Genomic DNA, 22359 nt, shown 5'->3' with positions numbered 1-22359 from the left:
GTGCGTGCAACACGGACCCCGCCGTCCTCCTCGGGGCTTTCCCCGGGACCCGCCGGCCGACTGCGCAGCCCCGCCACGGGGCCCGGTGAGCCCCCACCCCCCGCGCGCCCGTTCTCTCAGCCGCCCTGTCAGCGCCCCCACCCCCCCCCCACCCCCGCGCGCCCGTTCTCTCAGCCGCCCTGTCAGCGCCCCCCACCCCCCACCCCCGCGCGCCCGTTCTCTCAGCCGCCCTGTCAGCGCCCCCCCCCCCCCCCCCGCGCGCCCGTTCTCTCAGCCGCCCTGTCAGCGCCCCCCCCCACCCCCGCGCGCCCGTTCTCTCAGCCGCCCTGTCAGCGCCCCCCCCCACCCCCGCGCGCCCGTTCTCTCAGCCGCCCTGTCAGCTCCCCCCCCCCCCCACCCCCGCGCGCCCGTTCTCTCAGCCGCCCTGTCAGCGCCCCCACCCCCCCCCCGCGCGCACGTTCTCTCAGCCGCCCTGTGAGCCCCCAGGGCTCCCCCCCGGCCTCGGCACAGGCGGCCCCCACCTCCCCCGGGCCACCCCCGCCTCCGACGTTCGTGCTCCGAGGGGCGCCCGGCCCCGCTCACCTTCTCCCTCGGGGCAGCCGCAGCCCGGTCACTGCTCAGCTCCGCTCCTGCCTGGGCTCCCGGCGGCCCCTCCCCCGGCAGCCCCTCCCCTTGCCAGGGAGGGGGCGTCGCCATCAGCCTCTCACTGCCCGCACCTGCGGCTCCTCCAGCCCCGGCCCGCAGCTGTGGTACCGAAACCCGGAACCAAACCCCTCACCACCAAGGTGAAGTGAAGCAGCAGGCACTGCCTTGACTGAGTGACAGATGTCAAGAGTCATCTGATGTGGAAGAGGTGTTAACTGGGGTCAAAATACAGATTTTAATACCCATCTTATTTTAGTTCTAAGACTTGGCGATTGCCAGGTATCATCTTTTCGATTTCCCCAGGTCCACCCGCGAGCGAGGCCACAAGGGAGATTTCTTCCAGAGAGAGGATAGAGTTATTAAGTCTCAAGACCACGATTTGCTTTTCTCCTTCATGAAGAGGTGAGTGGATCATATAGCATCACTAGTCACCCAAGCAGTTAAGCCTGAACTTTTCACCTGTCCTTTAATGCCGTCAACTCCAAGCTAAATTTTTCCCGTTATTAAGAGGGGACCAAAGATCATGTGAAGTATTATTATCCTTTCTACAAATACACCCCCATCTTAGAGCTTTAGCTACTAGAGAAGGTCTTGGGAGTTTGGGGTCAGAGGAGCTAGCTGCAAGTACAAACTTTCATACAGCTCTGTTTAGGATGTGTGATGTTTCTCTGGTTGTCTAAACCGGTCTAAATTTCCACAGATGGTCCCGACTCTGGGTGGCTCTAACAAGGATCCTGGAACTCCAGTAAGTTCTAAACATCGTTTTATATTTTAAACATGATCCCAAGTTCCTTTTTGCACTTGTCTCTACGGTTTTGGCAGCTGACAGCCCCGAGGGGTGCTTGTACAAGTTTCTCCCGAAGGGCGAGTAAATTAATTCTTTTGTCCGTGAGGTGGATGGTTTGGTAACGTTATAATTCACAACGCTGTAATTCCTTCTTTCAAATTTAAAAAAAAATAATTGCCTTTTAAATCCATCCAATTGAATCTGCTAAAATGATTCTCATTGTTCTACCTCTTTTCTCAAGTTTTGGTTAAATTCAATGTCAGTATTCTCCACGGAACTAGATTTTCATCTGACTTTGGAATCGGAAAGGCAGGCTGTTACTGAGGTTAAACTCTGTGTCTTTACAAAACTTTGAATCAGTTACAAAACTAGATTATTTTTTTTAATTCAAATTACAAAACCGGTTAATATCAAGATGAATAGCTCAAACAATAATTGTTTCATTTTGTTTATCTCATGTTTAGAACCCCTCAAAAAAACCCACATACACCCTCTGAACACGCAAAAAGATTATTGCCCTCGACAATATTCCTAATAGCAACCCCAACATTATAAACTTTACACAACTGTTTTCCCAAATAGATAACGTGAAACTTACTTATAGATTTTCTGTTTTAAAGGGACAGTTTCTTTAGACTTCCAGTTTCTTGTTGGGTGCTTTCTTTATTCTCGAATAATGAAGCCAAGGTTCTTCTCCCAGACCTTTACTGCTACAAGTGTTGTTAAAATGACTCGATACGGTCCTTTCCACTTCTTGGTGATTTTATATATATTCAGTCTCCTGGTCGGAAGGGATGCGCTGCTACGTCCAGTTCTAAGGGTCCAGCTGTGGAGACATACTGACAAAGTTCTTGAAAAGAATTGCTTAAAGAAATCATAACACCTTTTAAAAACATATCTCCAAAGATACTCAGAACACAGGACTCTTGATATGGTCTTTCATACAACATTTCCTAAAGACTTGGCTTTTCTTTCTCTTCTGGCTATACTCCGATTCTTAATAGAGCCACGGGTAACGCTTTAACCCATGTGAGGAGTGAGGTTTCCTGACAAATTTTACTCGACTGTTGCTTAAGGATATAGTTCATTCTCTCTCTCTCTCTCTCTGCCCACACACTTGCTTGTGGTCTATGTGGGGTGTGATAGTCTCAATCCATAGATAATACTTGGCTCAACTTGTCTCATAATCTTTGCTATAAAATGAGGGCCATTGTCAGATGACATTCTTACAGGCACCCCATATTTTGGTATTATCTCTTTGAGCAAGACTTTGACTACTTCCCTTGCTTTGTTGGTGCGACAAGGGAAAGCCTTGGGCCACCCAGTAAAGATATCAACTAAAACTAGGACATATCCTTATTTTCAAGGCAATTCTATAAAATCAATTTGCTAATATTCTTCTAAAAAATTTCCTTATTTAATAATCCCAAAGATGATCTTATTACTGGTTCGGGGATAATTTTACATATACATTTCACGTCCACTTATAATTGTTTAAACAATCTTTGTCATATTTCGCTTTCTGTTTCCCAGTATACTCTGTGATGTTCAATGGGGCATTTTCTCTTATTATTGTGGGTGGGACTATTATTCGACCTGTCGGTGTTACAGCCTATCCTGTTTCATTTTGTTAGCCTGCAATCTAATAATTAATTCTTCATCTTTTTCATTATAATTTGGAGTTTCTTTAGGCAATTTTATACCTTTCTCTGGAACTAGTGCTAGGATGCCTTTTTCTGCAGCCTCTTCAGCAGCTTTATCAGCCAGTCGGTTACCTGCGTTAGGACCGGTCTTACCTAACGGATGTGCTTTACAGTGCACCATCGTGACTGCTGTTGGTTTTTGAATGCTTTCTAACAATTTCAGTATTTGTTCTGCGTGCTGAACGGCGGTTCCTGGTGCAGATAACAGTCCTCTTTCTTCCCGTATCGCTCCATGCGCACGTACCACTCCAAAAGCATACTTTGAGTCTGTCCAAGTGTTGACTCGCTTTCCTTGACTTAGTTCCAGAGCTCGAGTAAGAGCTATCAATTCAGCCTTTTGGGCAGAGATCATCGAAGGCAAAGTTGGCAACGCAAGTACCTCCTCAGTAGTTATTGTCTATCTCGATAAAACGTTTTCCTTCACAGATGGAACCGCTTCCGTCGGCATATAGTTCCCAATCTGTTTCTTCTAGTGGCACATCTCAGAGATCCAGTCAGCTGGAGTAAACTCTTTCGATTGCCTGCAAGCAGTCACGTTCCAGTTCTCCTTTAACTCGGTCAGTTGTTGAAAACGCAACAGGGTTAACGGCGGTAGTAGTTTTTAGGTAAACATCATCTTGTTCCAGCAACAACACCACTTGGTATTTCAGCATTCTGCTAGGGGATAACCAGTGCCCCCCTTTCCGTTTTAGCACAACAGTTATCATATGGGAAACGTACAGTAATCCTTTCTCCTCAGGCGAACTTACGAGCTTCCTGGATCAGTAGCACAGTTGCAGCGACGGCTCTCGGACGACCAGAGCATCCCAGACTCACGTTATCCAATCGCTTCGAGAAGTAGGCCACAGCTCGCCCACTTGGCCCTAAATATTGGGCCAGGATACCCAGAGCTCTACCTCTTCTTTCACGAGCAGAAAGTTCAAGTGTCTCTTGTGAGATCTGGCAGACGCTAGGGCTGGCACCCCTATTACAGCCTGTTTCAATTCTTGGAAGGTAGCTTTCTCGGCATCGGTCCAATCCGTCGTTTGAGGTTTTGAGCTGCTCCTATAAAGGTCAGGCCAGCAAGCCACAATTTATAATCTACAGGTGACACCACTCGACCATTCCCGGAAATGCTTGTCATTCATTTTTTTAGTCTTAGGTTCGGGGAGACGACACATTGCCTCTTTTCTCTCAGTTCCCAATTGTCTCTGTCCTTTTAGGATTTTAAAACTCAAATTTAAGTTTCTTCTTTCTGGGTTATTTGGGTTTTTTTCTTTTGACACTCGATATCTACTGATTCCCAAAAAGTTCAAAAAGTTAAGAGTTAACTTTGTGCATTGTTCTTCCGTCTCAGCTACCATTAACAGATCGTCCATATATTTCAGCAAGATTTCTTGATTATTTTCTTTCTTCCAAATCTCTAATTCTCGTGCCAATTGATTTCCAAAAATGGTAAGACTATTCTTAAAGCCTTGAGGGAAGACTGTCCACGTATATCGTGTTTTTCTCCCAGTCTCAGGATTTTCCCATTCCAAAGCAAAAACCTCTTGACTATTGGGATCCAAGGGAATATAGAAAAAGGCATCTTTTCGGTCCAACACTGTGAACCATTCTCATTTCTCCGTTAGGGTTGTTAACAAAGTATAAGGATTTGCTACGACCGGATGAATACCTTGTACTATTTGATTTATTGCTCTGAGGAGGTCTTGAACTAATCTATCATCTTTTTCATCAGCCTTTTAAAAGGCAAGATCGGGGTGTTATATCTGGATTCACATTCTATTAACAATTTGTATCTTAAAAATTTTTGTATTACCATTACTAACTCTTTCCGACTTTCCGGTTTTAGGGGGTATTGTTTCATTCTTACCGGATTCGATCCTGGCTTTAAATCAACTCTCACAGGGTCTGCTTTTTGGATTTACCGGGAACTTCCCAGTCCAGACGACTGGAATGACAGCATTACACTTGGACCGGTATAATCTTCTGCTTTCGGTAAACATCCTGTTAACAACAAAGCCGCTGCTTCGATACGTTTAGTTTCTGGAATTAAAATTTTAAGCTCTCCATTTTTAAATTTAATTTCTGCCTCTAAGTTCTCAAATAGACCTCTCCTTAACAGGAGTTTAGGAGAATTTGGCACATACAAAAACTGCCGAGTGACCCATTGCTTTCCTAATTTCATTGTTAAAGATTTAAAGAAGGGTCTAGTTTCTCGTTCGCTTGTTGCACCAACACCACCAATTTCTTCAAAACTTAACTCTCCCTCTGAGGTATTTAAAACTGAAAAGGTGACTCTAGTGTCAACTCAAATTCAATTTTCTGTTCTCCCAGTTTAGCTGTAACCAGAGGTTCTGCTGGGAGACTCCCCTCCGGTCCCCGTCCGATACGTTCACTTAAAAAGAACAAATCTACATATGGCACTTTATTCCATTTACTCTCTCTCCTACAAAACAACAGTAATTGCAATATAGTATTGTAACTCAAAGTTCTGTTTGTTTACCATTTTTCCTGCAGTTCACCCCAACGTGCCAATAAACATCCCAGCGGTGATGTTTCTGGTAACTTTTCATCAGCAGTTCTATTTCCTGCACTCTTATTCTTAAACAATTTTGCTAATGCCATTATACTTATATACATTCAAATACCAAATACCAAACAAATGCAAACGACAGCTGTCCCAAATAATACACAAAGTCCAACCCAGCAATAGCTTTCGCTTATGACTTACGGGCAGACGCCTAGGCTTCCACTCCAGACGGCTACCCTCCAAGCCCCAACCCTGGGAAGCTTTCGCCGCGCCTCACGGGCAGGCTTTCCAAACAAATTCCAAAGAAGCAGCGCCTTACCTTTTTTCCAGGGAGCGCTGCGAGGAGCTTTGCGTGTCGAGGGTGACGGTTCTCCCCGAGAATACCTCGGTGCCGGCCGGAGCTCGATCGACACGCCATCTCGTCCAGTCTCACTCGCAAGGTCCCATCTGGGTCGCCAAAACCGTTACCGAAATCCAGAATAAAACTCCTTAACGCCAACGTGAAGTTAAGAAGCAGGCACTTTGTTTATCGCAGCGCTGGGGACACGGGAACCTCTGTCCTCCGGGATTCCCTGTGATTCCTTGCAGACGTCTCCTAGCGTCTTTTGGCCTTTTCTTATAAGGGCCGGAGATCCCAGGTAGCAGCCCCAGACTTGTCTAATGATGCTACCCTAGATGATTCTTCTCTTTTGCAGGAAGCTCTCTTCTCCGGGATCGACCCAAGACTCCTCCCAGGCGTCATCTCAGAATGTTTTGACCTCTGCGTTCGGGACCGGAGATCCCAGCTACCTGCCCCAGACTCCTCCAAGTAAGTAGCTCGAGACATTTTTGTTCTCCTGTAGAGAAATCTCTCAACTCCGACAGGCACCTGAGACTCCTCCCAGGCATCTCCCACAGTCTTCTGTCCTCTGCTTTACCTAGCTTAGGGGTCAGGTAGTAGCCCCAGACTCCTCCAAGGAAGCTACCGTTGAGGTTTTCTCTTTTTTTCGAGGAGCCTCTGCCCTCCGGGACTCCCTGTGATTCCTTCCAGACGTCTCCTAGCGTCTTTTGGCCTTTTCTTATAAGGACCGGAGATCCCAGGTAGCAGCCCCAGACTTGACCAATGAGGCTACCCTAGATGATTCTTCTCTTTTGCAGGAAGCTCTCTTCTCCGGGATCGACCCAAGACTCCAAGACAAGCAGGTGAAGGAAGCCTTGCTGAAGCTTCAGAGAAGGAAGAGGGTCTTTCATTCCGTCTAGCTGGCGCTCTAGGCTTTCACCTGTCTCCTGTCTTTCTGCTCTTTCTTCTTGAGCTCTTGGGGTATTTGTCACGGAAGGTTAAGTGGTTAAAAGTGTCCTGGTTTCAGCTTGGATAGAGTTAACTGTCTTCCTAGTAGCTGGTACAGTGCTATGTTTTGAGTTCAGTATGCAAAGAACCTTGATAACACTGATGTTTGCAGTTGTTGCCGAGGAGTGTTTAGATAAAGTCAAGGATTTTTCAGCTTCTCATGCCCAGCCAGCGAGAAAGCTGGAGGGGCACAAGAACTTGGCACAGGACACAGCCAGGGCACCTGACCCAAACTGGCCAACAGGGTATTCCATACCATGCGACATCCCATCTAGTATAGGAACTGGGGAGTGGGGGGGGAATCGCTGCTCGGGGACTAGCTGGGTGTGAATGGTGGGTGGTGAGCGATTGCACTGCGCATCATTTGTACATTCCGATCCTTTTGTTATTGCTGTTGTCATTTTATTAGTATTATCATTATTAGTTTCTTACTTTCTGTTCTATTAAACCGTGCTTATCTCAACCCACGAGTTTTACTTCTTTTTCCGGATTTTCTCCCCCATCCCACTGGGTGGGGGGGGAGTGAGTGAGCGGCTGGGTGGTGCTTAGTTGCTGGCTGGGGTTAAACCATGATAGAGACAGAGTCACAGCAGCACAGAATGGATGCTGAAAGAGACCTCTAGAGATCATCCAGCCCACCTCGGCTGCTCGAGCAGGGCCAGCTGCAGCAGGCTGTGAGTCTGCTTCTCGAAGGTTCTATTGGCTGCGTTGCTCCCAGGTTGTGGAGCTCGCATGGGAAATGGGCAATGAAGAGGGATGAAGTTTCCAGGCACTTTCTGGCCGGTGCAGTGATTTTTTCTACTCTTAAAAACTCAGTTGGGCTCAGCACAGCAAGGAGCCACAGCAAGGTCTTCAGTGCCTGCACTGGAAACTCTGCGTATACTCCGGCCAGGGAGCACCGCAGACACCCTTCCCTCCACGGGCCCCCAGTTTCCAAGAGAGCCCATGCCTCCAGCGGGTCCCAAGCGCCCTACCCAGGCAGGAGCACGGCACAGACCAGTGCGTTTAAAGCTTCTCCCGGAGGAGCCCGTGCAGCCCGAGTCGTTGAAGAGGGCGGTAGCTGGGAGCCTTGTGGAGGACGTCCTGAGGAGGTGTGTGGCTCCAGGGCCACAGAGCCCCCAGGCAGCTCCCCCAGGCAGAGAATAAAGAGTTTGCTCCCAAGGGCTTGCTTGTGCCTACATTTATTGATGCCAGGCCATACTGTGTCTGGGTGTTTTCCCTGCAAAGTTTTCCCTCGTCTTCCTCCCTCCTACAGCCTCGGTCAGGCCAAGACCCAGTTCTACAGGGAATCTTAAGTAGGGACGAGAAAAGGAGTCAATGTTTCTGCCTTGTTTAGAAAGCTTTGTGGCTGGGCTATTGGAGGGGCTGGTCCAGCTCTGTAAAGCTGTACTCATGCCTTCTGTGAGTCCCATAGGTGGGCGCTCTTGAAGGCTGCGCCTTGTTCTGTGCGTTTATTCTCTCGTCCCCTCACGACCTCCTGATGGGCCTTGGGGTTCCTACCCAGGCCCGTTGGTGGTCCTGTGTCGCGGTAGAGACGGACACGACAAGTAACAGATCATGCAAAATGGCTCCTTTATTGTTCTAACACACCTTTTTATCCCCTACTTCAGAGTATGTGTTAGTAGATGATTGGTTTAGTTAGTAACGGTTCTTCTTATCGCTATCTTGTTTTTGTACCGCTCTTCTCGGATCTTCCCAGACTTTCAAGGATACACTACAAGCTGCTCAAGGTCGCGCTGTTCTCGAACTGTCAGGCATTTTGTAGACCCGTTGCATCCCCCGACAGTCCTGTCTGTGTCGCAACAAGGGACTGGCCTTCAAAATGAGGCTTTGGGCCCTAAGAGAAGGGTTTGGAGCATAAAAATGAGGGTTTGGAAACTCAGGATGTGGCTTGGACCCTGAAAACGACTGGCTGGATCCTAAAAATGAGGCTTTGGAGACTGAAAATGGGAGTTCGGCAACTAAAAAAGTGGCCTTGCGCTCTAAAAAGGAGACTTTGCCAACTGCAAGGGAGCCCGTGGACCCTCAAAATGGGGGTTTGGAGCCTGAAATGGGGCTCTGGAAGCCAAAACTAAGACTTTGGGAAGGGAAAACGAGGCTTTCTGCCCTGTAAGTGTAACTTTGGAGCCTAAAAGCGTGGCTTTGTGCCTTAAAGCTGAGGGTTTAAACCCTCCAAGTGAAACTGCGGGCCCTAAAGAACAGCTATGGGTCATAAAAGGCCAAATGGTTTGGACCAGAACAATGAGGAGTTTGGCCCTCCAGATGAGGCTTTGGGCACTAAAAATGGTGGGGGAGATGCTACATGTGACCCTTTGGGCTCTGCAAAGGAGGGGAACCTATTGGTGTCGATAGGGCCCCAAGACATGAGGCTTTGGTCCCAAAGAGAGGGCTTGGGTCACTCCAGGGGAGGCCCTCAGCTGTTAAAAGAGGCCTTTGGACCCTCCAATGGAGGGTTTGGGCCCTAAGAGTGGGGCTTTGGAAATGAAACTGAGGCTTTGAACCCTGCATTAGGTTTTGTGCCTTCAAGGGATGCTTCAGTACCAAAAACGAGGGCTTTGCGCCCTAGAAATGGGTCTTTGGAAGCTCCAAATGAGGGGTTGTGCGTTAAACAAGAGATGCCTTGCACCCCAGATGAGGAGCTTGGCCTCTAAAATGAGGCTTTGGGCCCTCCAATTGAATATTTGGACCCTCAAAATGAGGCCTTGGGCTCTCCCTAGTTGCAGACTGGATCCTAAAAATGAGCCTATGGTCCCTGGAAAGGAGGCTCTCTTCCCTGAAGAGGAGGCTTTGGAAGGTAAAGAATGAGGCTTGGGGCTCTAACGGTGGGGTTTGTGCTGTAAAAGGAATGCTTGGGCCTTACAAATGGGTATTTGGGCCCCTGCAATGAGGCTTCAGGACCCTAAAAATGAAGGGGTGGATTGTGGAAACGATTCTTTGGACCCCGAAAATGAGGCATTGGGCCCTAAAACTGAGGTTCGGAGCCTCAAAATTTGAGTTTAGAAACAAGGTTGCGGAGCCTGAAATGGGGCTCTGGAGTTTATAAATAAAGCTTTGGACCATCAAAATGAGGATTTGTTCACAAAAAAGAAGGGTTGGGACGCGAAAAGGAGTATTTGGACAGTCAAAACAAGGCTTTGGGACAGAAAAATGTGTACTTGGGCCTTATAAACGAAGCTGTGTACTCTAAAAAGTGGCCTTCAGTCCTAAAGCGTTCAGTCTTCTATTGGGATGCTCCCTGTGGGACAGGAGGACAATTGCTTTGAGCTGCCTCTATTTCAGGAAGGATTACCTACGTTTGCCTTCCATCTGAAATACTGCTTAGTGCAACTTGTTGGGTTGTTTGTTTTTTTTAAAATTGGGGAAGTGTGTGTGAACAGCTGAGTGCTAGTATACAGTGAATTACCTTCCCCTGCTGAGAGTAAATGGGTTTAGGAATAAAAATACCCGTTTTGTATTACAAAAATTGGTTCCCTTGAAGATGCAAGTGCTAACTGATGGACTTCTGGCTGACAAAATCTCTTCCCAGCTTGCTTAAACATTAAACAGCCTTCACAGATGATCTCGTGTGATTTCTTGCAATTAATCATGGTTGTCTGAAGCGTACCACTAAAGCATAGTAATGTGTTTTGGTTGTTAAAAAGTAGGAGGAGAAGTTCATGGAGACATCTTCTGTGTCGGGTTTCAATGAGTTCAAGCTATTGTTGTGTCCGGTTGAGAGTTTCTGATGTTATTTTTCCCTCTTTCGGAGGGAGGTGAACATGCCCATCTCGCCCTCCAGGAGCAAGGATGCCATCTCAAGCCCATGCCACCCTCAAAGCTTGCGTCCTGGAGTTGAGCGTGGAGGGGCATCACCCCACGAAGGTTTGGTGTGTTGTAGCAGTCGGTGCTGTGGGGTCTGGTGGGTGGGTGGCAGTGGGGTGGAAGCAGCTGTTGGGGGTTCCGTCATTTGCATAGCCCAGCCCCCCCCGCATGCTTCAGAATGTTGGGGTCCCTGTGGCAGTTTTTGAATGGTCCCTCCCAGTTGGGTCAACGGACCCAGCGCAGCCAGAAGATCCCGTTGGAGCTCCTCTCTCTGGCATAAATCCCTCGGCGTTTGGGCTTGAGAAGAGGTAAAGTTGGAATCTGCAGATCTCCTTAGGTGACCTTCAGGAGCTGTGGGCTGTGGGTGGGGACTGGCTCTCTGTCTCTGGTCCAGCGACTGGTGTCATTGCTCATAGGAAGAGCTTTACCAGGCGACTCTGCCGTTTCCCTTCTTCTGGGGGTTACGGGAGCCGTTTTGGAGGTGAGGGAGATGTGAATTCCCGGTCTTGAGCCAACCTGGATGGAGCAGAGGTGGACTGTGATTTGTCTGACCTCAACAGTGTATCTGTAACGCAGTTGCAATCGTCTCTGCCTGCACAACTGGCATGAGGTCCTGTTTTATTTTAAAGGAGACGTAGTGAATAAAATCAGTGAATCTAATGGGCGGTCTTTCTGACCAAATATATAAATGTTTATTTAGGATAAGATAAACGGTCCCTTGAAGCACTGGTTACACAGACTTAACTCTGTGTTGCCTAAAAATGGGACCAAGTTTGGCTCGGCCGTGGGCGTCTACATTAGAGACATCCACGTTTAGTCAGATGAATCACACCCCAGTCTCCTGTGTTCCTCATCAGGTCTCTGGCAACTCTGCTGTTAGCCCTTACTGAAGCCAAGTACAGTCTCTCATTGATTGATAGATTGATTTTAACAGAAAGGAAAGTCAGTCTTAGACATTTGGTTGCGGAAGAAAGTTTGTGTTTGAAGATCGTGCTTGGATCTTTGAGTAGGTCTAATTAGATGCCTTTTCCTCTTTGCTTCATCCCTGATAAGCTTAGGCACTCTCTGTTTGTCCTGTTTCGGAGGACCACTGCCCAAGGCGCGTAGCATTGCCCAGGGAGATGCTGCATCTCATTTTGCACTGTGAGTCTTGTTAAGTCATCAGGAATGAAGTACTTTTAGGAGATAAGCTAACTAAATTGCACTCAAGTGAAAAAAGTGCTCTATAACTCCCGAGAAATAATACTGGATTATAATGAAAATAGAAGTATTTTGAGCAAAAGATGCTTAAAAAGTTAGGTAAAAATGAAGAGCACGGTGCAATTTTTTTAGTTTGGGTTTTTATACATTTTTGATTTAAAGTTTGAATGTAAACAAATCTGGTTGAATTGATGTGGAAAAGATGCTCAAATTGACAAGTATTTCTTTCAAACAAGAATAAGCAAAGTAGCAGCTAGAGAGAGTGTTTTGGCTTTAAAGTGTTTTGTATTTGTGAACCCAAATCTCCAGGCTGCTGGGCAGGGTGAGACCTGTGCCAGCCAATTCATCTTTTAGCTCCAAGTGCCTTTTGATAGAGATGCAGGTCTCCTGGGGATTGTGGGGACGTGCTCCTGCATCTGGAAAAGATGGCTGAGTTCCTGGTGTAAGAAGGGCACTGGGGTTTAGAGGTCAGAGCTGAGGCAGGTATGGAAGATGGCAATAGCTGTGATCATTAGTGCAAAAAAATTATTTTTGTATATTCAAGCAGGTTTTTTTCTCTCCTCTGCTAATCCAGTGTGGAATATGAGCCAATAAAGAGAAACCGACGCTGTACACGCTGGACACACTTAAGTATTTGTTTTAAAATAGGTGTGAGGTCAAGCTAGAACGTGCTTTGCAATTGGTGTATTTACTGCAGCAAATTTTCTGCTCTTCCTGGCCGTCTTCTGTGGTTTTCAGCCTGCTTCACCTCCACAGAAAGAGATACCGTGCGTATGAAAGAGCCCGTTATGCGTCTTCCCTTAGGAGATATTTTTTTGTGCTCTGCTCTTGAGTTACGATCTGAAGTATTTATGCCAACATTTCAAATAGCTTTTGGATTCCCTGGTTAAAGTATTCTGAACCTACCCCAGCTACATGTTACAATGCACAAGTCCCACGAACCATCAGTTTTTATTTCATGTCATTTGTCATGAAGTAACACACATTGCAGCCAGAATGCTGTGTTGCTGTTCCATGTTTTTTTTTACAGTAGTTTTCCAGCTGTATTCCTCGTCCCCATGATAAAGAGTGTTGCCAGTATTTCTTTTTATCTTAGAATACACATGGTAAGGATGGTTGCTGGATGTCTCATCCTTTTTAAGGCTGTGAAGGCATGCTCTGACAAGGCCTTTTCCCAGACCCAGGTATTCAGGGATGCAAGGTGTGCCTATCCCCATCAGCTCTGTGAAGGATGTAAGAGAGATTGTGCGCCTGAAGGTTGAATGATGCTTCTGTGTTAGAAGCTGAATTTCCACAAGCAAAAAACAGCTTCCCCGACTCTTTAAGCTGTGTGTCCTTTTAATGCTGCAAAAATGTAAATAATGATCCTTGCGTACATCTTTCTCAATTAAATGTACAGTGGATGTCTTCTCGTTCAGCTAGTCTGGAGCTTAAAAAGCAGCTTAAAAATACTGGACAGGGTAATTTTTGGTGGACATGGCCAGAGCCTGCTTGGAAGAAAATTGGATTGGTTACACCAGTCTTTATGTGAGGCCCAAAGAGAGCCTAAGGTTTTGAGTGCCCTAGAATGCTCTTTTCAAGTAGGTTAACAGGCACATATACACCCTGTAATGACGTAAGGACTCCCCAGAACATCTTCAGGACAGCTATATTTTATGCAAGCCCCTGTTTTCATGCAACCTCAGCTAGCGTTGTGCTGCTCTTTGCAGGGTCGGGTGAGCGGTGTTGTCTTTGGCTGTGTGGGCTTAAATGTGTTTCTAATGTGCGTGTCAAATAATTGCCTGTTAAACAGACTGCCAGTGTGGCTGAAGCCAGTGCTTCCGAAGAAGGTGAAATAAAAGCTTTGAAGATAGGGTCCTGCTGCGAATACGATCCAGTCAAGTAAGTGTTGATTGTGTCCCATCTGATCTTTGCAGATCGTGGAAAAATTGCAGAGATGTTTGTTTTAACGAGAGAGACACATGCCTACCTTTTTGGTTTTCTCCCCCAAACCATTTAGTTACCTGAAGAAACCCTTGGGTCCGCTCCGCCTTCATCTACTTGCTTTCACTGCGGAAAACGTGGCCACTACATAAAGAACTGCCCGACAAATGGGGTAAGATTGTGGGGGACTTGTGGTGTTACTTAGTTTTTAATTGTTTTGCCTTGGCAGTTACGTAACAAATACATGAATCCTCATATTAAGAATTGTTTCTGTTGGGGTGAAATGCAGAGGTTGTATGGCAATGTTGCAAAGGCCTTCAAAATTCCAGGGGAAGCTGGAATTAGAAGTGTGAAATTTTCTTTTTCCTAGGTCGTAGACATTCAATATATCCATAGGTCTTTCTGGGTGAACACTCGTGCATGTTTTTATATCTTTCAGTATTAGTGGAAATGTTTCTGTTTTCCACTCTTCTTAATGGCAGTTCACAGTTTTTATTATTTTGTACAAAACCAAGACATTTCTCTCTGCCCCATCTATTGAATATTTGCGTGTTTTAATTGCACTAAGTCCCTGGTTGAGTATTGATGCCATTTAACCGTAGTCACTGAAAGCTCATTTTGCTTCTGTTTTATGTTTCAAAGGCTTCTTGCCAAGTCTAACAGATGGCTGTTGGACTGAGATTTCCTCCCCCTCTGACTTTTCTGAAATCCCATGTGTGAAACAGGCTGAAGTTTTCCTGTTGCTATACAGTGAGAAAATCCTGCCGTGTGCTGACAGGAGTGGCTCTTTTAAAATGACCGTGGTAGCACTTCTGGTTTTCCGTCCTGGATCTCCTTTTGTAGAAGCTGTAACATCGACTTCTTGCTTTTATAAAATGTAATTGCTCGGAGACTAACGTTATGCTGAGCCTGCAATTTACATGTATCCTCTGGCAAAGGAGAGGTGGGATTCATTTCACCTGCTTTCTAGCTGTGAAAAGATTAATTTTCTAGTCTGAGCTTCTTTCTTAGTTGCTCCAATGAATGGGAGAGTTCTGCAGAAGGAAGATTGTTCCTCCCTCCCTCTTCTAGTGTTGTGGCTATAGAAAAGTAGTTTAAACTAAGCGCCTACCTTTTAGGAGGCTCATGTGGAGCAAGAAGAATTCCATCTCTTCTCTTGCTTTGAGAAAATGCAGAGCTTGGAAAAGTTTTCCTCTACCCATCTTTAACTCGTTTCTTTTTCCTTCCCCACCCCTCCTCCAGGGAAGCTTATGCTAGAGGAAGGATGGAGAAGCCTCCCTTTTTACCAGAGGAGCCATCGTCTTCTTCCTCCTCCTCCTCCTCCTCCTCTTCCTCCACCTCAGATGCTCCCGTTCCAGATGAGTTGTCATGTCTCATCTGTCAGGACATAATGACTGATGCAGCTGTTATTCCCTGCTGTGGCAACAGTTATTGTGACAAATGTAAGTGTTACGCCCGTGTTTGTTAATTCTAAACATCACATCTGATTTTCTGAAAGCAGAAAGAGGAGGGAACAAAATTACTTTGCTACCAGTTCTATTTTATGCTGAAGTATACCCTGGACGGGAAAGGGCTCTTCTGGTATCAAGGGCGAAAAAAACCAGGAAGCCTTTTCCCCTTTTTAGGTATCTAGTTAAGTCTTCTTTACAAGCGGAAGGACGAGTATGAGGAGAGTGGCTAATTGTGCAGGGGATTACAGTATTAGACACTGAATGCTTTTAGTTGGTCCACAGCCCTTTGTCTCATACAAAATTATATAGCCGACTCTGGTGACTTAGAGTGGTCTGCAACAAACGGATAGTTAGGCATTTAATCCACATTCTTCTCCACGGGAGAGTTGGTTAAAACCTTCAGAACTCGAACCTCCTAATGGTTTTTTGAACCTATTAATGAGGTTTTTTTGAAACATGTTTTGTTCATTAACCTTGAGGTTGGGGACTTCTCGCTGTACTAGATAGTGGGGAAAAAGACTAGCTGCAACATCAAGACACAGCCTATGCTACATCTGCAGATGTTCCAATGGTGAAATACAAAACTGTATAGTTATTTGCTGCATACTAGAAATTTTTTACACTATTGAACATTTATAGCTTCATGCTCTCAGTTCAAGACTATATTCACCTGTTAATCATAGACATGTCTTTATGATTGGTGAGAACCCCCAAAACTTCCTTAGTTTGGCTAAATACTGTTTTGATTATTCTAATTCTATGCAGGTATTAGAACAGCATTACTGGAATCGGAGGAACATATATGCCCAACGTGTCAGGAGACAGATGTTTCACCTGATGCTTTAATTCCCAACAAGTGCATACGCCAGGTAACATGACGACTTTTACATAAAGTGCTTGTAAGAAAAGGCTCTTTGTAAAAAGCGGAAAGGGAAGAAAATATTAATTTACATCTCCTTAAGCAAGGCGTAATTGAATAAGGCTAAATTGACTTTTCAAATGCACTGTTTGCTGCTGTCACAGAAGCTTACGACTCTTTAGAGATGATCTGGCAAATTCGGGTCCCGCTCTTACTGAACACGATTGCCTCGCTTTCACATTTGGCGTTAACGCTGAAGTACTTGAAATACAGGTCCTCTGAGCTACCAGTCATTAGTATCAGTGTTCAATGTGACGTGTTCATACATCTGTATGTTGGTTTCTTTGAGGATTGATGGCATTTACAGGAATACACGAGTAATTTTCCTCTGTGAAGGCTTCTGTTCGTATATCTGCTGAAGTTTCATCGTAGCTTCTTGTAAATGCTTTTCTGCCTCTAGGCTGTGAACAACTTCAAAAATGGAACTAGCTACACAAAAAAGCTCCATCAGCAGATTCAGCAGCAGCAGCAGCAGCAGCCGCCACCGCCTCCACCAGCACCCAAGACTGTTAGACCTCCCGCTGTTCTGGTGAGTGCCGCTGAACCATCTACATCTTCCTCTCTGTCAGTCAGCAGTTTGTTGGAAGAGAAGGTAAGCTTTATTTCAACATATGCAGTGATTCTTATATTGTAGTAGAGCTTCTTTTCCAACTGTCTGCGTTTATTCACAAGGGCTGTTGGCTTCCTGTGCGAAGACAAGCAGCATTAGCAAGTCGTCTGGGCCCCCAAGGACAGTCAATACCCACCACTGGTAAGGAACTGTAACTTTAGAATTCCTTTCAAAACATTATCTTCAGATAAACTGCATGGGATTTTTTGCTTTTTCCTCTCTCCACTCCAAAAGGTCATCCGGGGAGAGGCAGTACAATTGGCTCAGCAGGTGGCAGACCAGGCTGGGAACTGTAAGTATTATATAGAAATTCAATGTATTACTACTTGTAAGCTGTTAAACGAGGCCGTAGCACTTGACTTCTGCAACGGCTGATTCATAGTGAAGTACGTATGCACAGATAGTTGTGGAGAATACAAGTGGTCGTTAATTTTTCAATGGCCTAATTTGAACTGGCTTTAACAAAGGGGATCTGTGCTTGCAGTGAAATTATTTAAAATAAACCTCCAGTACCTGATTGAGAAGAGGACTCTGACAAAGGAAGTCTTTTTGAGGAAACCAGAATTACCTATCAAAATTGAATACAGTTAAAGGATCAAGTGGAAAGGCACCCTTTTGGTTCCTGGCTGAACAGGACTGTAGAAATTGATTTCCCAGTAGGAGTCAGCCTCCACATTCTTTTTTTCTAACAACTTAGTTGATGCTGATTGAGCAAATTCTTGGAAAAGTCAACACTGCTCTGTTATGACCATTTTGAATGTCTTCAATGTAGTCAGCCCAAATAGCCAAGCTGCTTTCTCTCAGTTGGCGAGAGAGGAGTCTGTTTTATCTGTGACTGCAGGGTCAGGTCAGTCCTTCCTTTTAGTATATATGTGTTCTAGATAGGTAGATTGTAAGGGTGCCCTGTGTTTATAAAATCTTAAGATAAATCAAAACAAACCCCAGGATCCATCCCACAGATTGTCTAAAATCTCCAATCGAGTAAGCAGGAGAATAACAAGTCGGGGACAAGAGCAGGCCAAATACATCATGGTGAGGCAACGACGTAGGAAGCATACGTGGAAGAAGATGAAAGAAGTTTGGGAGAAGATGAGTTACTATCTGTGCAGTACTTTGCAGATCAGAAGTGTGAAGAAGTGTGGGCACATGCGAGATGTGAGTCTCTTTTAAGCCTGGGCAGCCTCCGTCCACAGTCGCAAAGCTGAGTCTGAGGAGAGCAGACTGAGGGAAGTGTTGGGGGTGAGGATGTGGAAGGCAAGTAGGAGGGTCAAGAAATGAGTGTAGTCTCAAATGAACAGAGAGCAGGGAGAAAAAGGCTTCAGTTGAGAACAAGAAGTGCTTGCCACCACACTCCCGCTTCATTGGCTTTCCTTCTGTATTTGTTATGAAAATGGTATCATAAGAAGGAAAATACTCATTAGGAATATTTTGACTTATGAAGTGGAAGTTGACATACCCGTAAAGAAGACAAGGCAAATTAGGTCAGGGCCTAGTTACACTTGAAAGTAAACAGCCATTCTGACTGGGGAGAGTAGTTCATAGGACTACAGTCCTAATACCACCCCCCCACCCCCACCAGCTTTTTGGAAAACGCCTAGAAAAAAAAGTTTGAAAAATGAGCTCATAGAGAAGGGGGGTGGGGGAGCCCACTAGGTGACTAAAAGCTACGTCTGTAGTTGGACAAAGCTACTCTGCGAGAGAGAAATCCATCTTCCCTCAGTGGCAGAGTAAAGGCAACAATTAGAAATCAGGAGTTGTAATAAGCTATCTTTTTAAAATCAAGTGTTGAGGCTGTCCTTCGAGCATTTCCTCATCCCATTCCAGCCAAAGTGGGTCAGATACCTTAAATAGTTCTAAGCGTCTCTTGACTAACCCAGCTAAGATTTGAAGCCGTCCATTTGTGAAGTAGGAAAATAGCCGGTTTGAATAATGGCATCATTAATCCCTGTAGCCTTAGGGTCTGGATATGGACTCTTTGACAAGCATGATGAGTTGTAGAGACCTTTTTAATGGGTGTCCCCCTTTTGCTACTAGTGTTTCTGTAGAGACCCTTGATCCATTAAGTACAGTTCTTACCTCCGGTGCCCCTCCTTTCTCTCTCCTGGCTTCAGCTGGTAATGCTCTGCCTGACTGGGCAGTGAGCTAGCGAAAGCAGATTTGAGCACCTTCTACAAGCAGAGCTTAACTTGTGCTGCTCTGCGTGCTGATGTACATCTCTTGGATTTAGATTAAACCAGATGTATGTAGAGCTAAGCCTCTGAGCTATAAAAGTGGAACGCTGTGTTAAGAGCACAAGGCTCTGCTAGCAACATTAGCTGCAGATTGGTTGATGTTTTCCTTCATCCTCTTCCATAGACAAAACCAAGGTAATGCTGCATTTACTGCAACAACTCTGTTTAACAGACCACTTTGTCCCTGCTCTGCAATCAACTCTAATGTCCTTTCAGAATCAGTAGAAGCACAGCCAATACATTGAACTAAAAGAAGCCAGTGTTAAATTGTCTTGTTTAATGTGATCGGGAAGCTGATGGGAATAACCTTAAGTCAAAAGTGCTGTGAAACTGAAATGGGTCCAAAAAAACTTGTGCTGTACATAGTGTCGCCCTTAGTGGATTTCAAACCTTTTCATTTCCTGGCGATCAGTTCCAACTGTCTAGCGCAATGCAAATAAGCTGTCTTCAGATAGCAGCAACTTGGATCTTTTCTTATATCCACAAGTGTTTTTTAAAGAAGTTGCTTCTAAGTTAGGTCAAGTTATCTAAAAACCATAAGCAGGATCTTTCTTCCCTCATTTATATTAATGCTGGGCAAAAGGGCAGAAGCTGATTTGGAAACCTGTAAGTGGAAGGGTGTTTTGCAGTAAGGTGGTGGTGGTTGTTTTGTTGGGTTTTGTTTTTCTCTTTTGTGGAGTCTTCGGTATTTTATTTTCTCCCCCAGTACTCCTAGGCTGCAGAACCAGCCTCCAAGGCACTATGGAATGACTTCTGCAATTAGCTTGGCTCCTCCTACGGATAGAGATTCCATTCATACTCAGAAGCTGCTTGAAGCGATGAAAGCATTGGGGGTATTTGAAGAGGAGGAAGAACTGAATCACAGGTATAACAAGACTGTAAAATTTGTTAATGTCCTGGGGTTTTTTTAGGGCAAACTTAACATGAGTTTTCTTTACAGGCTGGTTGTTCTTGGCAGACTGAATAACTTGGTCAAAGAATGGATTTCAGAACTTGGTGAGAGCCAGGTAAGGTTTTTTGATAGGTTCTTATCAAAACAGCTGAAGCCTTTTTGTTTCTTTCAAAGGCGATACTACTAGGATTTATGCTAAAGTTCAACATTTAACTTCCTTCTTAAGTATCAAGGAGATCTGTAGTAAAAGCCATTGAAATAATGTATAAAAGATCCTTTAGATGAAGACCTTCAAGTCCTTGGGGCACTGAATAAGTTTGTGAAGTGGCTCTGTCAGTTGACTTGTAGCGGTTAACAAAGCTGAAACAAGACATTGTGGGGGGAGACAGATGGTAACAGGGCAGTAAACTTGCCCCAGACAGCCTACAGCACTCAATCTAGTTTGAAATTATTACTCTAGACTTGCCTTTGGTATGGCTCTTAGATGGTGTTCATTTATGTGGGTCTGCTGCAGGGAAGACTGATAATAGGTCTTTGTTTAAACTGATGAAGCGACTGCTACAGTACTCACCTTTTTTGTTGTTGTTGTTGTTGTTTGTGAGTTGCCAGCACTCCCTTCAGAAAAACAGAATCAGTCTATTAGACTAACAACTCAGTATGGGAGGGAGAAGACATTGTTTATGGAGGCTGCTGTAGTCTTTCTAAGTAACTTCTATGCTAGTTAAACTTGCACGTAGGTCAACGTGTATCTTCTGTTCTCCAGAAAACTCTTTCTCTTCTACCCACAGAATCTTCCCCCTTCAGTAGTAGCAAATGTTGGTGGCAAAATATTTACGTTTGGTTCTTACAGGCTTGGAGTACACACTAAAGGTAAACTTTTGGTGTCTGGTCATAGTTGTAATGTTTGAAAGTGTCTTCCAACAGTAACAGAACAAATGGCATCTCTTTGCAGGTGCTGACATAGACGTGGCTTGTGTTGCTCCTAGACATGTAGAAAGATCGGATTTCTTTCAGTCGTTCTTTGAAAAACTGAAACGTCAGGAGGAAATAAAAAACCTAAGAGTAAGCAAGCTCTCTCCTTGATAGATTGTGCAACTCCGACAATAAGAATATTCCTGTTAAAGACTCCTATTGGTAGTGATTGTCTTGCAAACCAAAATGAAAAAGGGCCTTGTTTCTGAGCCCCTTCTAAAATACTGTCTACGCAGCATGAAAGTGTGGAAGTCAAGCTTTTGGTTCCCTTCCCCAGTGACTGTATGTCCGATCCGAATCTCTGTGGTTCACTTCTCCCCTACCCATGGTTTGGGAATGAGTGGGCTATAGTATCAAAAAGCAAGGTTGTGCCTAGGAGCCTTGCTTTCATCCTAGCTGTAGTAAGGGGCTTGGCAAGAAAGTAACTGCATGCAGGTAGAGGAAGGGGCAGCCTGAGAGCTAAGGGAGTTGAATGTGATGTGGAAAGGTTTCTGTCAGTACCTTTGCCATGGTGTTCCTTGGGTGTACTTTAGGACCTCTAATTCATTCTTCTCTGGTCCTGTTCTTCTCTGGCTACTCAGCCCGAGACTTTGTAGAAGAGATGCACAGTCAGCTTTGCATAAAGTCAATAAGAGCTGTGCTGTGAATGTACAAAACTGCCTTGTAAAATGACCCTCCGGTGCATATGCTGTGTACTTTGCATATAGAACCGAACTCCTGAGAAGTGTTTCTCTCAGGCTGGTCTTCCTTGTGCAGACATTTTGAAAGACTTCACGTGCATAGCTAATGAGCCTTTGTTTAGGTGACCGAAGACAGGGTCAGTGGGCTGTGGCACAGTTCTGACGAGTGGGCTACAAAATTGAAAACTGTCCCATAAGGTAGCTGATAGCATCTCAGGCATGGTAGAAAATAAAAATACAGGAGGCTAGTGCGCGCTGCAAACGCGGACAGAATGTTCTCGATTTCTCTGGATGTTAACCAGGAGTAAGATAGCTACAGAAATCTCTTGCTTTTCTTCCTCACCACCAAGGTAAGTACCTTACAACCTCTGATACTGATGGCTCATTGTGCACTGTTTGTTCATTACAATACGTGATCAGCCTCCGGATCTCTTGGCTAAATAACTTGTTAAAGCTAGTATTATACCGTCTTAGTGCTATACCGCTTGCAGCTTATGAACAATTCTTCTGGTTTGGAAGCAACTCAGTCTTTATACTGAGTAGTTAGCAGTGTAAATTCTGCATTTGATCGTAGTTCAGGAGAAACATTAAAGTAGCAAACCATGTTTTCTTACACAGTTATCCTCTCCTTTCCAGGCAGTTGAAGATGCATATGTACCAGTTGTCAAGTTTGAGTTTGATGGCGTTGAGGTAAGCATTTTTTGGT

The 22359-nt window shown here is 45.2% G+C and overlaps 1 long non-coding RNA gene across 2 annotated transcripts in view; it reads left to right on the top strand.

The window, feature by feature from the left end:
• LOC126036771 (uncharacterized) overlaps positions 1-22359 on the top strand; it is a 251573-nt gene that overhangs the window by 30966 nt on the left and 198248 nt on the right. The window contains exons 1-2 of one of the 2 annotated variants that reach the window (XR_007505361.1): positions 1350-1390; positions 6343-6455. This is a non-coding gene — a long non-coding RNA (uncharacterized LOC126036771). Of the gene's footprint in view, positions 1-1349; positions 1391-6342; positions 6456-22359 lie in introns of those variants that run through there. The other variant, XR_007505362.1, reaches the window with a different exon arrangement.

The sequence above is a fragment of the Accipiter gentilis genome, unplaced genomic scaffold, assembly GCF_929443795.1.
Source record: "Accipiter gentilis unplaced genomic scaffold, bAccGen1.1, whole genome shotgun sequence".
Classification (NCBI taxonomy): Eukaryota; Metazoa; Chordata; class Aves; order Accipitriformes; family Accipitridae; genus Astur; species Astur gentilis.
Note: the sequence above shows the minus strand (reverse complement) of the source record. Positions and strands in the feature narration are given on the sequence as shown.